The sequence below is a fragment of the Rissa tridactyla genome, chromosome 17 (genome assembly GCF_028500815.1).
Source record: "Rissa tridactyla isolate bRisTri1 chromosome 17, bRisTri1.patW.cur.20221130, whole genome shotgun sequence".
NCBI lineage: Eukaryota > Metazoa > Chordata > Aves > Charadriiformes > Laridae > Rissa > Rissa tridactyla.
In genome coordinates this window covers 4019799-4035969 of record NC_071482.1, presented here as the reverse complement: position 1 = coordinate 4035969, position 16171 = coordinate 4019799, and the positions used below count along the sequence as shown (strand labels likewise).

General features: G+C 43.2%; 1 long non-coding RNA gene across 13 annotated transcripts in view; it reads left to right on the top strand.

The window, feature by feature from the left end:
• Window positions 1-1027: 1027 nt before the first annotated feature.
• Window positions 1028-16171, top strand: part of LOC128918748 (uncharacterized) — a 93229-nt gene continuing 78085 nt past the window's right edge. For 12 of the 13 annotated variants that reach the window (XR_008469697.1, XR_008469695.1, XR_008469696.1 and 9 more), the window contains exons 1-4: window positions 1028-1105; window positions 1790-1901; window positions 5949-6054; window positions 14283-14405. This is a non-coding gene — a long non-coding RNA (uncharacterized LOC128918748). Of the gene's footprint in view, window positions 1106-1789; window positions 1902-3967; window positions 4063-5948; window positions 6055-14282; window positions 14406-16171 lie in introns of all 13 variants that reach the window. The other variant, XR_008469686.1, reaches the window with a different exon arrangement.

Here is a 16171-nt window from a genome sequence, read left to right as displayed (position 1 = left end):
GAACTCTAATAGCTGGCTTGAATTCGTTTTGGTAATCTGGCCCTTTTCCCAGCCTTTTGGAAAGATAATCATCGTTCAAAGAGAGGTTTTCATTCACTATGGCATACACTTTATATTTCACGATGTAATGTAACCTTCCATACACTCAAGGAAAACAATTTACAGAGCTAATTGCTGAACTCTGCAGATATAATATTTTAAGTGGGTTATGTTCGATAAGAGTTTATGTTAAAAAAGAAGAAATGTTCTGAAGGAAAATTATTGTTTAGGGAATATTGATTTGCATGAATTAATGTTTTCACTTCAGTTGATAGTTAAAAATGGATACTTAAGCTAAGACACATTTTTAGTGTGACATAAATGCTTCATTAGCTATGAACCTAGGGTGTGAGCTGAAGTCCTTTGTTTGTTTGTTCATTTAAGTCTTCAAACTTCAGTTGGCACTGGGTCAAACTGTGCCAAAGATTCTTTTTTTTTTAAGTTGAAAAAAACCCTACATGGTCTCAGAGATGGGAGGATGCTTTGGAGTTCTCATTGTTACTTACTTATTCACTTCAGACAATCCTCTCCACCCTTCTGTCTCAACCTACTTATCAGTAAAATTAGGGGCGGTGTTAATGATCCTACCTAACACAGTTATTATAGAAATTAACTAATGAATATTCGTACAATACAATATTGGTACCAAGGTGGAGTATTACTTGATCTGCAGGAACTGCCATCTGTCACACACATGCATCTCTCAGATTTAAAGACTGTAACAAAGATTTTGGGCTTGTGAGGTTCAGTAACTTTTGCAGAACTCTTTTTTTTGTTTTGTTGCTGTTTTATTACTCTTTTCTTATATTTTTATTCAGAACATAGCCCAAGTCTGTAACTGCTCTCAGTTGTTGTGTCTTTATTGGCCCTGTAGTTTGGGGTTATAGCACAAAGTGTCTATATAAAAGGTTCAGTACCGTTAAGAAGGTGTTAGTGATGAACTAAACATAACATTTGAGTTTAATTTAAATTTGTTCTCTCCCATGTAGCCGAGCGTTGGTGACAGATTGAGAGAGAAGGAAGAAACCACAGCATTGTGTTTTAAAGCAACCCAATGGAACACAGGGTGGGTATATTTGTTTTCTGTGGTTCTTTTTAATTATCTTGTAATTTCTGTGTCACGTGTACCTTCATTGCGTTTAAAGGAAGGTTGCAGGTTCATATGTATCTAAACAAGAAGAGACTAAGGATGATATTCACATGCGTCCAGTCTTAGCCAGAAAAAGCAGAAATATGAATGTGGAGCTGCCCTTAGGCAGTGGAGCATCAAGGAGTAGATCAGGGCTCCGAAGGTGGGAGTCCGCCTCTCCTGATGGTCAGCAGAGCTTTGAGTTGAGGGCTCACAGCTTCTGCGTTAGGAAGCTCTGCTTCTCTACAGGTAAGGTATATGCTGAAAGACTGACAAATACCTTGAACTCCCTACCTTCTGCCGATGTAACTCTGCTGATTTCCGTAGGCAAACACTGGAGAAGGCAGCGCAGCCCCTCTGGCCTCAGGCGTTAATTCAGAGGCTCTGGCTTTTGATTAACTTGTACTGACAGGCATGTCCACTGTGGTCAGCTGGACTCTTGTGCACTTACCGATGTCCTGAAATACCTGAATTCTCTAGGCCTAGCCTCACTCTCTTTTGAGGCATGTTTCAAACTTCCAGCATGTGAACAGAGCTGGGCTCTCCAGCACTCAATGACTCAGTAAAATGCAGAAAGCACATCTAATTCCACTATTGAGCGTGAATTTCCTTCTCTTTCAGGATCTACCAATAGTGGTGAAGTCCCTTCTTGAACTGCACAACAGAAGCTGCTCTCCCAGTTCATGGTTGCTCCTTCCCACTGGCAAACAGCCTAAGGAGGAGCTGTTTATAGGTGAGATGTTCAGCATCCGTGAACTGAAATGATTAGCTTTTTGCTCCTTTCTGTTAGAAGAGTCTTACCAATTGTGAATTGAACTGGTAATTAGGAGCTTAGAAGCTTTATAGCTCATTGCTATATTTGTGCAATATTTGTACTATAAGGCTGCAGTGTATTACACAAGTCTGTTGCTTCTGCATGGTTATCTTTTTTCTCTTTCTTCCTCTCTTTCTATTCTGTGAATTTTTATTCTTGAATTACCTCCTGCTACATCTTGTGATTTGCGGCAGCTAAAATTGATCTCACCTGTGAATTTAACACTGTAACTCTAAAGGCATCGCTGTGTCTCTAAGTCAGTATCAGTATGGTACTGGCACTTGTGCAGGTCATTGAAAGAGAATGAAGAACAGCAGGGTGGACTCCGTGTTGAATAATCACGTAACGTGGAGGTAATTCAAAGAACTAATAAGAGGCAGACATAAAAAGAAGTTATCTTCTGGAATGCAGAAAGTCAGGTAGAATGAAAAGCAAACCTGAAAACAGCGAATCTGTTTTACATCAGTGAAGGCAGAGGATCCTACCCAGGATTAGTTTGGCCATTGTCGGTGCTTGGTGCTGCAGATAACGTGAGTTCCATAGCAACGAATTTTTAAATTCCTGGGTGCAAGGGTGCATATTAACTAGGAAATGGACTTGAGTTTCACTGAGATCGTTAAAAACTAGCTTTATTTTATTTTCCACCCACCATCCTGCTCAGAAAATTGACTTTTTTTTTGAAGTCCTTAATTAAGGCTGAAAATTTAGTGTTAGGCAGATGCTGTCATTTGCTTCCTACCCCTCCAACAAAAACCCACGTGTAATGTGCTGCATTGGGCTCTGAAGCTGTAGGATGCCTTGTCAGTGACAAGCATCTGCAAAACCTGCAGCACATGCCCAGGGACTTGTAGTCAGATGAGTCATATGTTGCATGGGCCAAGTTTAATCCCAGAGAGAATGTTACAACACAGGAAGAACCCCCTGAAAATAACAGGAATTGGTACAGTATTGGGGCTGTAAACACAGGTTAGAACAGTCTGGGTATTTGCTTTAATCCTTTCTGATTCTATTTTGAATTGCAATGTTCCTACTTGCTTAACCACTTTCCATTTTTGCTCCGTTTTACCGTGACATAAGGAGGAGGGATATTTTGGAAACTGGAAAACTGCCACTTGCACCAGTATGGCATGCCACTAATTTTTGCAGTTTTTTTGAACCGAGCGTTGCCACTCTGAAAGATCTGTCAGCCTCTTCTTCTAGGATTCCCCACAGAGATCCCCACCCTCCTACAAGGCAGGTCATGCCCCAGGTTAGAGGACTTTTGTTCCTTTCTCTGCAGGCTGCGCTGCCTCACCTGCTTCAAAATCAGGCACTTTGAAAGGATGAACAGAGTCTTTGAGAGGACGAGAGAGTTTGGATTTATGAGCTCTTCCTCCTTTATCCTGAGCAGAACGGATTCAGTGGGCCCAAACATTGGCAAAAGATCAGGAGTGCGAGCACATCCTTAGTGTAGACAGGGTGAAAAATTACTCTGCAATGTGTTTTGATGTAGTTTAGCATCATTTCAAGCAAAGGTCAAGCAAAAAAGTCCAACTTGCTGTGAGGCCAGTCTCCGTGAAGGGTTTGGCTTTGTGGCAGCGAAGTGGCAAGGGACCATCTGTGTAGCGTGTGGGCTGGGTTGGAAGAGAGGTGCCTGTGACAGTCCTAGCCAGGAAAATGCCTGATGATGGACATTTCAGTAGCTGATGTTGCACAGTAGGTCATGGTGAAGCAACATGAATGGTAGGTAAGAGCTGGAGATGAGGCTTGATTGGTTTTTTTTCCTTTTTTCCCCCCACTATAATGAAATATTACAAGGGTCTTGCTTTGCACCTTTGCTTACTTATGTTCTGCCATATGTTTGAGTGGGGTTTAGCAGGCATGACAGGTAACCAGGTTGAGGGAGAATCTCAAAATATGTACAGTGACATAGTGAAGCCTCTTTTATAGAGGGGTAAACAAATCTTACTTCTACTTCTTTATTTTTTTACTTTTCCCTTGAGCAGAAATTTGGGAAAGTCATTTAATGTCACCCAGTGAGTTCTAATGGAGGCTTGGAAGAAGAAGAGAAAAAACCCTCCTGTGTCCGCTTGTTTCTTAGGTACGCCACATTACCCACAGCTAGTCTCACCACTCCCAGAGAAAGTTTGTGTAAGTCCTAAAATAATTTCATTCCGCTGGCCCACAAATATTCCCATTTGGTCAGCCTTATATAGAGTAATTACTGTTTAACATGGCACCGCAGCTGGGTCAGGGCTTATTTTGGGTTATGAGTTATAAAAAGCTGTTTGTTAAAAAAAAAAAAAAAAATTAAAAACAATTACTATCTTTGTCGATCTGTCATTCTAAACAAATGAGTCTAGAAACTTGTTAGTTTACTTATTCTTTTTTACTTGTTTTGCTTTAAGAGTCAGCGTTCATGAGAGCACTAGTATTAGTACCAAAGGCATCTAGCCATCTCCTCCTGGCTTATTTAGATATGTCTGCACTTCAATTACAAAAAATTTAATTGTTAGGTAGCCAGGTGTTGTGGTGATAGCGAACGAGTATCGTGGGGTGGCAGATGCTCAGGAAAAGGGCTCAAGTTTTGACCCGTGGAGATGTGGGAAGTTCATTTTCGTGGGCAGGTGATAGGTGTGATGGCGGAGAAGCAGCACCTTGAGGGAAACGCCTTGGCACTCCGTGCTCTCATCCAAATAGGTCTTTGCATTTTATGTGCCTAAAGTGCTGTGCACAGAGCAGGCAGTTCATTCCCACAGCTGTGCCGGGGTGTAATTAGCATTTTTTCAAACCATGCTGAGTCCAACATCAAAGTTCCTTCTAATTTTAATAACTTTGATATATATATATATATATATGCGCATGTATTTTATGTTTGTGCATATATGGATATATATGTGTGTGTATAGATAGAAAAAAGAAAATATGGCTATGTATATACATGTGTCATTTCTTATCTGCTACTAAAATACAGGTGTCTCTGTGGGAAACATGTTGTTAAGCTGTTTATTGTACAAGAGTTCAGGATGTTGAGAGTATTATATTCACTTATACGATTTCCCATGCTGAGTTGGTCATTTCACCTCAAAAATTAGCATCCCAGCCCGTTTCACAGAAGACCCCAATATTTTTAGTAATCATAGGAAAGAATGTTGTCCACTGGGACAGAGCAAGAGGCTGTGCATCAGGACTCAGGGTTTGGTTGTCTTTTTCTGCTTATTTTATGGCCTGGGACAATTCTTAGCACTCCTCTGTGCCTCTGTTTAATAGCAAAATGGGACTAATAACATTGAGTTACCTTGCATAGAACTATTTAAAGACAAAATTGAAGTTTGGAGACCTTTTACTAGCTTTTGGCATCAGAGAAATAGAGCAGTTATGAGAAGTATTCCTGCGGTTTGGCTTTATTAATGATATGAACTTCTTGAGAAATTGTACTAATGAAATGGAGCTGGGAAACAAACCAGAAGCAGATAGACAGAAATCAAATCCCTTCGTGGACAGTTATACAATGTGCTAAGTGAGGATGGCTGTATCCTTGGATTTTTTCTCTTGAAAAATTCTGAAATGCATATGGAAAATAGTTTCGTCTCTATAACAAAAACGACAAGACGACTGACATTTCAGTAATTTTTAAGACAAGACAAATCTGAAAAGAAATACACTGGGAGTTATGAAAACCTTTCAAACTGGAGATCTGAAAACAATATTGAATCTGTGAGCACAGGCTGTTGGTTCAGAGATAGCTCTCAGGTTTCTTGGCTCCTTTTTCCCTATCAGCTATGCCAGACAAGTGGCAAATGGCAGCCTGGAGGCCCTGAGGTCCAAGCCCTGGACCAGAAGCAGATACGTCATGATAAGCAGAAATGGGGTGGGGAAATAGCACTATGGACACAATTTTTACTCCACTTGGGCTTGGGGTTTTCTGTCGGGTCATCCGTCATATTATTCCTTATATTTATGTATGTTTTATTCCTGTTACCCCAGGTTGTGCCTGTGGAGTGTTGGAGGTGAAGAAGTGCACGCTCATCCTCTTTGCCTTTCTCGTGAGGACAGGTACGACGCGGTCACGCAGCACTGAACATGTTGCCAGGTAAGAGAGCGCACCTTCCTCCCTGGGTGCAGTGAGCGCTCAAAAGCGAACCGACCACCATGATAGTCATAGGAGCATAGGTTATAATGCCAGCTCTGCCTTTGTGTTGGCTATTTCCCACATGTTCATGGTAAGAATCTAATTATTTTTCCATCTGCAGCGATGGGTCCAGATAAACATTGTTGTGTAGGCACTAATAGTAAGGAGAAAACAAGTTTGATCCCAGGCTGTCGGGGACCAAATCTATTCCATTGCAGGTTGCTTTTTGAATTAGTCTGCAAGAACTTTAATTTTATTTAAAAAGCTTTTATTGATCAAAAAGGCTTCGTTCATAAGCTCTATGTTCTTGAGTAGTTGAAGCAGGCTTAACTCATGATAGGAGTTCTTATTGGAGTTCGTTTTTATCATCTCGGTTGTTGCTAAATTTCATGCTTTTCTTCTCTGTAAAGGTATCTGTAAAAGAGGCACATGGTTTAGAAATATAAAAAAAAGTGCAGGTTTCCTTCCAGTCCATTAATTTTCTTTCATGGAGCTCTGTACCAGTTTGAGTGCACAATTGGGAGGAATCAAAACACAGACATCTAGACTATTACATAAGATCAAAAAGAGAACAGATTTGTTTTGAAGCTGGGTATAATGTATTTGTCCGAAGTCATGAACATTTTTGAGAGCTCGCAACATTCTTCCTGTTGTGCCTCAGGATGAAACTTAGATCATACAAACTGGAGAGAGATCCCAAAATACTTGAAGCCATTTAAGTAACTGTAGACCTAATTCACAGTCTTTACTGAGTGAGGCCAAGCAGGGATTTGAACCTGATTTTTATGCGCGCTCTTTTCTTCTCTTTCCTCCTTTTAACTTGAAGCTTCATCTTATATTGAAGAAACCTCCCCGTGGATTTCGTAAAAAGGGATTTATTCAGGTCAGACTCTAGGATTTTTTTTAACCGACCCAATGTTTTGTGTCCAACCGCCCTCACCCCTGAAATAAACAAATAGATTAGCTGTGGAAATTTCCATAGAAAACAGTTTGATTTATAACTCTTCCTAACTGAACTTTTGCGTAACGTGAAGGACAGAGAGCAAGTGGACTGTCCAGGCTAGGAAGATCTAGTATTTAGGGGACAGGATACATCCAATGTATGTGCATCCAACCACAGCTGGGTTCATTGACCTCGTGTAGTCTGTATACATGTCTATTAAGAGCAGGCTAGGAACTGGACTGAGCTCTTTCTGCCAGTCACTTGCAGTCCTGAACAGAAAAGGAAACACCAGTTTTTCTTCCGTAGTCCGGATGCTGACTCACCTGTGTGGTGAAAGAAAATAGCCAAAGGGTTGCTATTTCACCAGCGTCTCAATGTGCCTGGGGATATTTCATCAGCTGCCTTACTTGGGCAAGTTCAACTGCAAAGCTTTAAGGCCTGAGGACAGTTCAGTAGGTCCTCACACTCAACTTGGTCATGCGCTTTATGCCCTGTTGTCCGAGGTCCCCATCACCGACAAGTAAGTTTTATTTCACAGTTGGTTTTAAAGCCATTGGCAATATCTAGTTGTTTTGCACTGATGTTTCACCGATGCATGGTGTCAGTTCAAGCCCGCTTTGCTTGTAGTTGGAAACTTGTTCCAACTCATCTGCCTCTTCTCTGCATCTGGTTCCAGACCTTGACCTGGTCTGTGGTAGGACCGGGGAGGTGTCCTGCTGCTGCTGTGTTTTGCTGCCTACGGTTTTGGTGGGTTGGGGAGGGCCAAGCTGACAGGGATGCTGCAAGAGGAAGGAACCACTGTTCCCGAATTTCTGAAGGCCGGCAGCAAGCAAGCAGCACTGTTGCAGTATCTGACTGTCACCGATCATCCTGGTTCAAGCCAGGGAAACTTTCTCTGGCCTTGTGGAGCGTTTCCATGCTCTCTGCCTGCCCTAGAGGGCCTCTAGATACCTTCAGACCAAGCAACTTTCTAAAAGCTTACTGGAGAGGGCATCATTTATGGTACTGCAGGCAAGATTTCTCCCCTGCTATACACCTTTTCCTTATTTTTGCAGCCTAATGACTACCCAAGCCGGGGACAGCAGTTTGCTCAGTGCTCAGGCGGGATGCTGATGGTCCTTGAATCATGCTGCTTTGCCTGCAAGGTCGGGATCTGAGCTTCTCATCAGGTAGAGCCTGGCCTGAAGTTCAGGACTGGAGTGTGCAGTGGCTGCCTTTTGCCGGCAGCTCACTGTAGCACTGCTTTGCTATCATTCTGCCATCTCCGCTCACCTCTGCCAGCATGGCCAGCACGGCTAATCCCTGCTTATCTGAATGCAGAGACATAGGCGGCAAGAGGTTTAATGCAAATGTAGCATCGCACAGCCCTGTTCCTTCTTGCAAACTATTGATTACGTGTCCAATTTGCTCTCCCCTGATAATAGCCCATAGGCAAAAGCCAATAGGGCGAGGAGGAGGAAAAGCTGTCACGGTCGTTCGATGGAGCTGGGGAGCCAATGAGAGGAGAAAGCCCGTGGATTGGGCTGGGGGAGAGCAAGGCTGGGGAACTGTCTTAGCAACAGCAGAAAGCACCTCTTTCTCCCTCCCACCCTGCAACCATGCTGGAAAGTTCCTGATGATGTTCCTTAATGTATTTGTCTCGCTCACGCCAAGTTTGTACGTGATTTGTGTGGCTTTGCCGCGTGTGCCAGTTTGCCCCTTTTCTCCATGATCCTTTGGAAAGGGTAGAAGGGAATCTTTTCTTTGTCTGTCCTACTAAAACCAACCAGTGAGCTCAAGGTAAAGGCGTCTGCTGCTGGATTCATTTCTGTGCAAGCCCTGAGAACAAAAGTGACTTTTGCATTGTCTTTTTGTGGTTGGTATTTTCCTCTTGACATCTTTCCAAGACAGTCTGTTGTTGAAAGTCAGTTTCTTGCCAGTCTGTTGTGACAGCGGGAGCTGGACGCCTTGACTGTATTCTCATTTTTGCTAAGGAGTCCTTGTATGAAGCCAGGTGAATCCCTATCCTTCAAAATCCAGATCACTTCGTCAGGTTGCTGGGCTCTCTGGTTTGGGAATTAGAAGAAAATCTTTCTCAGTTGAGCCCTCCCTGTGATCTGTGGGCTGAGAAAAGCCAGTCCAAGGCACCATACTGCTTTGCCTCTTATCTTTTATCTGCCTTACAGCGGGAAATGTTCTTTCTGTCTCTCTGCCTCTCTCATGGTCAATCTATCATTGGTTTAACCAACCAAAAATGAAAATGGCAGTTAAATTTGTCCAAACCTTTTGAACATTTATTGGAACCAAACATTGGCACTTTCAGCACTCCCTTGAAAATGACCTTCGTTGTCCTCCTCTCACCTGCTGCCTCCTCCTGCTCATAAGCATTCACACGTTTATCTCACTATTTGCATGCTGATAATAGACATAGATTTTGTTAGTCCTGCATCTGTCGAGACGGCGGGGACAATAATAGAAGCACCGTCGGGACCAATATATATTGGTCTTAGGAGTGTGTCCAATAATGTCTGGGTCAGGGAGCCTTTAACTGCAGTGTCAGGGAATTTAGTCAGCTGTCATCGCTTCTTAATTAAAAATAGCTGAGACTCACTTACATTCCATTGCTGTACGTTAGCTCATTTGTCATCTTGTCCTCTGCTCTCCAGCAAACCCCCTAAACACCTTCAAAACCAGACAAAGGATAGAAATGCTTGCAGCAGGTAAGAAGACGAGCAGAGAGCAGATAACCTGTGCCATAAGCTGCTCTTTAGGTCAAGAGTTTGCAGGAGTTTAGCGGGATTCAAAGGGGATGGGGATACATAACAGTGCAGTATGACATGTACTCTGTGTGTGTATTTTATATATATAAAACTAGTCTCTGCACAGGCATGTGTTGGGAATAAATCAAGCAGTAACTGTCCTGGGGTTACAAGAAACTTTCTCTGCGGGCAAACCAACTTATATTTTTCCATCTTGAGTTTCCAGCATCTTCCTCTGGTCCAGTATTCTCAAAGACAGAATGTTTTTTCAGTATGATCCAGTCAAACCTTTCCTACGTACATAAGTGATTGGATTCCTAATTCCTTGCTAAATGGAATTTAGTGGTATCTGTGATTGCTATCATCTTCCAGTAGGTTTCACTAATTTATTTGTGATATTCCTAAGGGGACAGGAAGATGGGAGGTTACACAGAGGTTCAGGAGCTGCAGAGGGAAATAAATAGCATGCCGTAATATCATTACTGAAAGAAAATGTATCCCCCTCCCCCTGCCAAAAAAAAGAATTTATTGTGATTCTAGCTAATGCTTAGAGCCAAGGGACAGTTTTGGCATGGGGAGAATTTTTCTGGCTTCCTTTTTACAAGTAAATCAGAGGTGTAAGGGCATCAGACCGACTAACTTCCTGAACTGGAAGTTGCATCCGGATTACCATATTTAATTGTCTGTGATTGACCTATCTTCCATGCATTTTGCTAATCCATTTTTGAACCTGTTTATATATTTGGCCTCCACTGCATTGGGTGGTGATGAATCCCACCATTAAATCACATATTGTTTGAAAAAGTTCATCCAGGATGTCCTGTACAATGCTATCAATCTGTCCAGCGAGTAAATGGACGGCTGTTGCCAGGGCTTCAGATTCCCTCAGCCCAAATCGGTGGTAATTCCCCTTGAGACCACATCCATCCCTTGCACTCAAGAAGGGAAGCAGCACCAGAACTCCTGTGCTTCTCCACCCAACCAGTGGGACCAGAGTTAGCTCCCACACAGGGCAGTTCCACTACTAAATGGGGATTTTTCTGGCCATACATAGTTATTTCTCTCCGGACTGTGTTCCTGCCGACTTGACTGAAGAAGGTCGAATACTTGTTGATGTTCTAAGAATGGTGTATTTCCTGTAGAGGGGAAGTTCACATGCAGCTTGTGGGATATACCTGGATTAATTTAAGATGTTCTCTTCAATCTGGTCATTTTTTTTCTGAGTCCAGTTTAAGAAAGGTGTATACAGTTTATAGGAATAAACAGGGAAGCCCACTGATTTGACTCAGTATTGTTTGGCGATTTTGAATTACTCCAAGGTGTGCTGGCACAGGAAATCAGAAGCAACAGGTAAAAGCTCAGCTGAAACCCAAAGCTTCAAGCTAAGGACAGACTTTCATGTTAGTAGAGACATTTTCAGACTGCAGATTTTTTTTTTTAAAAACTAATTAAGCTCTGATGACTTCAGCTGTATTTTCAGCCTCTGATTAAGGCCATGATACTAATTAAACTCTTGAATTATTAAAAATGCAAATAGTCAGACCTGTGTGCAACAGCAGACTTGTGTTGCGGTGCTCCAGGAGAGCAGTGGGAATATTTGGCAGAGTCCTTTGTGGTGACAAGTTTTTCTTTTCCTATTTTTTTTTTTTTATAAAATGGCTGCAGTTAACTTGATGCAGAACAAAAAATGTCGGCTGCTGGGGTAAATGTCTCAACTGCCTTGCAGCTAGACAAGTAAGTTTGATTAAAACACAGCAAAGTTTTGGAAGGAACTCTGGGTTTCTTGATGTCCCAACGGTGGCATTTTCACTGAATGGGCTGTTGGGATTGAAATACCATCTAGTCCTTAGAGAGCGAGTCTGCTTTCAGTAGCGAAACTGTTGGAGCAGCATTTAAGCTACCTACTTTGTTGTCGGAGTTCAAGAGCAGAATAAATTATTTAGGCCTCTAGCTGTCCTCCCGGATCCCCTCTCTCTGGCATCCCCTACGATGATGCACGCACCTTCAGTGAGACATATGTACCAGGAGGTCTGATTGTGGCCTTTCCTTCAGTCCAGGTGTGTTTTGGTTGTGGCACTGCTAAACAGTAGGGGATCTGAAGGACGTCTTGATCTCTTTACTGTCAACATCTTAGCAGGCACCAAGCACCTCTTCTGAGTAACAGCCATCCTTGTGTACAAATACATCTTTTGAAGCAGGATTTTGTAATCATAAGTAGGGCGCATCTCCAGATGGATAGTCCTGCAGAAATACAATTAGCTGGTCTTTGAGGTAAGATGGAGTTCTCTAGGCTGTGAGCTGCGGGAGTAAGTATTACCTCTCACTGTCTCACCAGTGTTGCTGCGTACCTAGATCACAGGAATTTCTGTGTTTATTATTAAAAGGTTTTGCACAGCGCCAGAACCAAGAGCTCCAGTGATACTCCGAGTACCACTTCTGCATCACTGTCTATACCCTGGTCAGTGTTTTGCATGTGCAGCCCTTCTTCTGGTTGAGGCAGCGGCCCGTGGGACTCAGAAGTGTCTGTCCCATCTGAAGCCCTTTTGCCTTGCCATTATGGAGGCTCTGCTGGATCTGGCAGTATTTGCAGCCAGTACCAGCTGGGCTATGAGAGGGATATGCCAGTAGGCAGTCTAGTTATAACCTGCCCAGAGGGAAGTTTCCTCCTAGTGCCTATTTAGTTCATAATAAAGACATAAATTAAAAAAAGGTGCATAAGACACTATTCAAATGCAGCAAGTGCATGTCATATTAAATAAACTGGAACCCTCGCTGGTGTGAAGTGACAGCAATTTACTGGAGTCACTTATCAGATAAAACCATGACCCAGTGCCTACAGTTGAGTCCAGTCAATGGCAGGTGTGATGGTGAAGCTATGTCATTTTTTGCTTCTCCTCTCAACTGTCCTTTTAGCATGTTAAAACAAAGAAATAAGTGGTCATTACTTTACCTATGACAACTGATTTTTTTCATCCTTCTGCTATAATGGGCTGCAGGTGTTTCACAGCCAGCCCAAGCTAATAAGGACAGACATTCTGGCCGCATGCCAAAATTATAAAACTGTCCAGGGAGAGAAGAAAAGAAAAGACAAGGGGCGGGGGTCCGGGGGTGGGAAGGAAAGAAAAAGAAAGCACGGGAGTCACTCCATGCTGAGATTTTGTACTTTTGTGTCTCCTGAAGTGAATACATCAGTCAGGAATCAAAGGTTTGAAAAGTCATTCAGCCCCTCCAAATTAGAAGGCGAACCATCTGCACGACAGGATGGAGCTCTCCTCAAAGGCTGCAGGCCAGGGCTGATCTCAGTGACACCGGGGTAAGCCTGGAGTATCTCCACCAGAGTTACAACCAGCTCACCCAGCATCTCAGATTCTGGCCTGGTGCACGCGTCTTCCTGCCAGAATAACGTTCTGGACCCAGCCCTTTAATGTTGTATCACAATAGTGACGGGCTCCTCTGCTCCAGAGCTGATGAGGAACCGCTGTGGTGTTGTCCAATGTTAATTAATCCCTTTTAGGCAAAATTTGAGCTCGGTGGTAACCGAAAAGACAAGGCAGCCCGTTCAGAGCTCTGCAGCCTCTCACCCTCTGTGATTTTAGCCATATGTCTTGCCCTCAAGTCCCACATGCCACAGCAAATCCCTTGTGTTTCCTGGAAGCTAGAGCACTGATGGAAACTCAATGGGAAGGAAAGATGTGCTGTATGAGACGTGAAGATATGCATGTGTCCTTACAGCTTCGCAGGTAATGCTGTTTGGAAAGCCTGGCTTGTGATGCAGGCTTCCCCAGGTACTGCAGTTTTGGGTGTGGGCCAAACAGCAGCCAGGATAAGCCAGCACAAAGTAAGAGCTGGATCTGAGGCACTGTCTGGCTTAGACCATTTGGCTTGAATTGCCCTAAGGCATTGTAGCTAATGGTGAGAGCGTGACATCGCCAAAGGTACCTCTCTCACATGAGTGCCTTGGGGACGTCCCTCACCTGATGTACCTCAGGCAGGTCCCTAAAGGTAAGTGAGATTTGTCCAGGCCTAAGGGCATCTCCATGGGGAGAAAGAGATCGCAAAGCTAGTCCTGACTTCAGTTAGCTACGGCACAGGGTCACAGAGATGCTCTGATCCCGATAGCTGGACTGCTCGTGTAAAACCAACCTGAGTGAATCGTCCTCTGCGCTGCTCAGTGGTTCTGGGTCTCAGACACAACTGGGGTGTCCCTGACCCCAGAATGCAGTCATAGCCCTGGGCCGCATCCTGAAAGATGCCAAAAGCCATTACCCAACCCACCAAATGGTTTGGGGTCCAGATATCGTAGTAACGGACAGATCTGAGGCAAATATACTTCACTGGGTTTAATATGACAGAGCCCAGCCACAAATGTCTTATCCAGGTTTGTTTGGAGCCAGGATTTGGTTCAGGCCAAGTGTTTTGTTTTGTTTGTTTATCTAAGATACGGTTTTGGATGCTGAGCAGGAAAAAAAGAGGGCATAACTGACGGATGTTAATTCTGTTAATTTCAGATCTCCTTTTGGCAGCTGGATGAGAAGGGAATGCCACCGCAAAGGAAGTAAGACTGAGGCGAGGTTCAAGTTGTATTCAGAGGGAACACAAGTGCTGTGCATTACACGTCACCACCACGACAGGTCAGTACCTTTTCCCTGGCGTCACTGTCAGAGTTCTGAGAGTAGCATCCGTGGTAACTCAGTCAGACCCTGCATATGGATTTAAAGGTGATGAAAATGCCACAACTGAAATTAACTTGTATCAGAAAGGAATTACACGGTTGTAAGGCTTAAACGATTTTAAACATGGTACTAGATCAAATGCTTTGTACTAAGTAAACGGTCGATGAAAAAAAAGTTTCAGAAAGTGCTTTGTAATGAGGCAGACTGAGTCAGCTTTAAATTTTCTGCTTTTTTGGATGGCCTTTGGGTTTTTGCATTAACTGCACTAGGTAGTTTGCTTGGAAAAGTCTGTGAATTCTGGCTTGTTGTTTGCAAAGTGCTGAGAACACTGTGACATCTCTGAAAATACAAATAATAATGGTGGTAATGAACAGCAGCTTATCAAAATCTTTTGTGTTGGCTTAGAAATCCATGAATTCTTTGTTCTCTGATTCACCCCTTGCAGCATCCTGTGCTATGATATCTGTCTTTGGATGCCAGTAATATGCAGCTAAGATCTGGGGCAGTTCCTAAGAAATAGAATGCAATTTGCTTTCTTTGAAAGAATTTCAGATAGGGCCAGTTCTGCAGCTGGTGGCTTCAGGAGAATTTATTCCCTAATCTGGCAGTTGGGATTTACTTCTCCTGTTTAGAAGTTTTAACTTCCTTACAGTTCCCATAACCAGAACTCAGTTTTAGGATGGCTTCCTGGTGCTTTGATCAATCCTTTAGTTAACTTCAACATGGTTTATGCATATTCAGCTGCTGAGAAGACCAGGTGCCAGTGTAAACCATTCGTGCTTTATATTTGTTGCTTACTTTGAGACTGAAAACTTTTTAGATGCATAGTGTTTTATAGTTTATGTATATCTCTTGTGTACTGTATGTGCAAACTCCCTTAGTCGAAGACTGGTTCTGTCTAATATTAGGCGTGTGTCTGGGCCACCTGGGTCACAGTCCTGTGAGTGGAGAGAAATAAACGGGTGCAAAAGGCGACTCAGGCAGATTGACTATTGCTCTGAAAGTGTCCATCTCTCCTGCTGATCATGGGGAGAGCCAAGGGAATAGCAGAAAGGGGACGGATTCAGGACACTGCTGTGCAGGCTTTTAAATGTGCTGGAGAGAAAGATGCCAGATCTCTGTGTGGGGTGTCCTGGTTTGGGAGCTGTTGTGGAGATGGGATACAGAACCACGTGTATATTGGGTGGCAGGGACATACTTCATTTTCTTTTCTTCTTAAGCTTATCTGAGGGGAGGAAACTGTAGACGTTATCTTTTTTGAGTGGAAAAACTGATTTCAAGTACATATGTTTGAAGCTAGCAACAGCGTGAGCCGGGTTAACTTGACTAAATAGGCATATGAGACCACAAAATCAGACTGAGCATAATTAGAAACCAGGATGCCTCCCAGCGCTTAAAGGTTTATTTTCAGATTAAGATGAGCTGACAAAACATATTAGTGAGAGGTGGAATTGGTATGAGCCATGTTTGGCATTTTACTACTTAGTAGCAGCAACAGGACGCCCTATATACCAATCAGAACCGCACGTGCACAGGCCTGGATTAATTCACCCCACCTGCTTTTTGGTGGTTAATACCGGTACCTAAGTAAGTTGCACAAAGCTCTCAGAGTTGATGGGATGGGCTCAATCACCTTTGGAGGTGCTGCTGATCTGCTGTGGAGCCTAAGAAGACTATGCTCTTAACAAGGGGTCTCAACTAATTGCCTGTGCTTTGTTGAGATG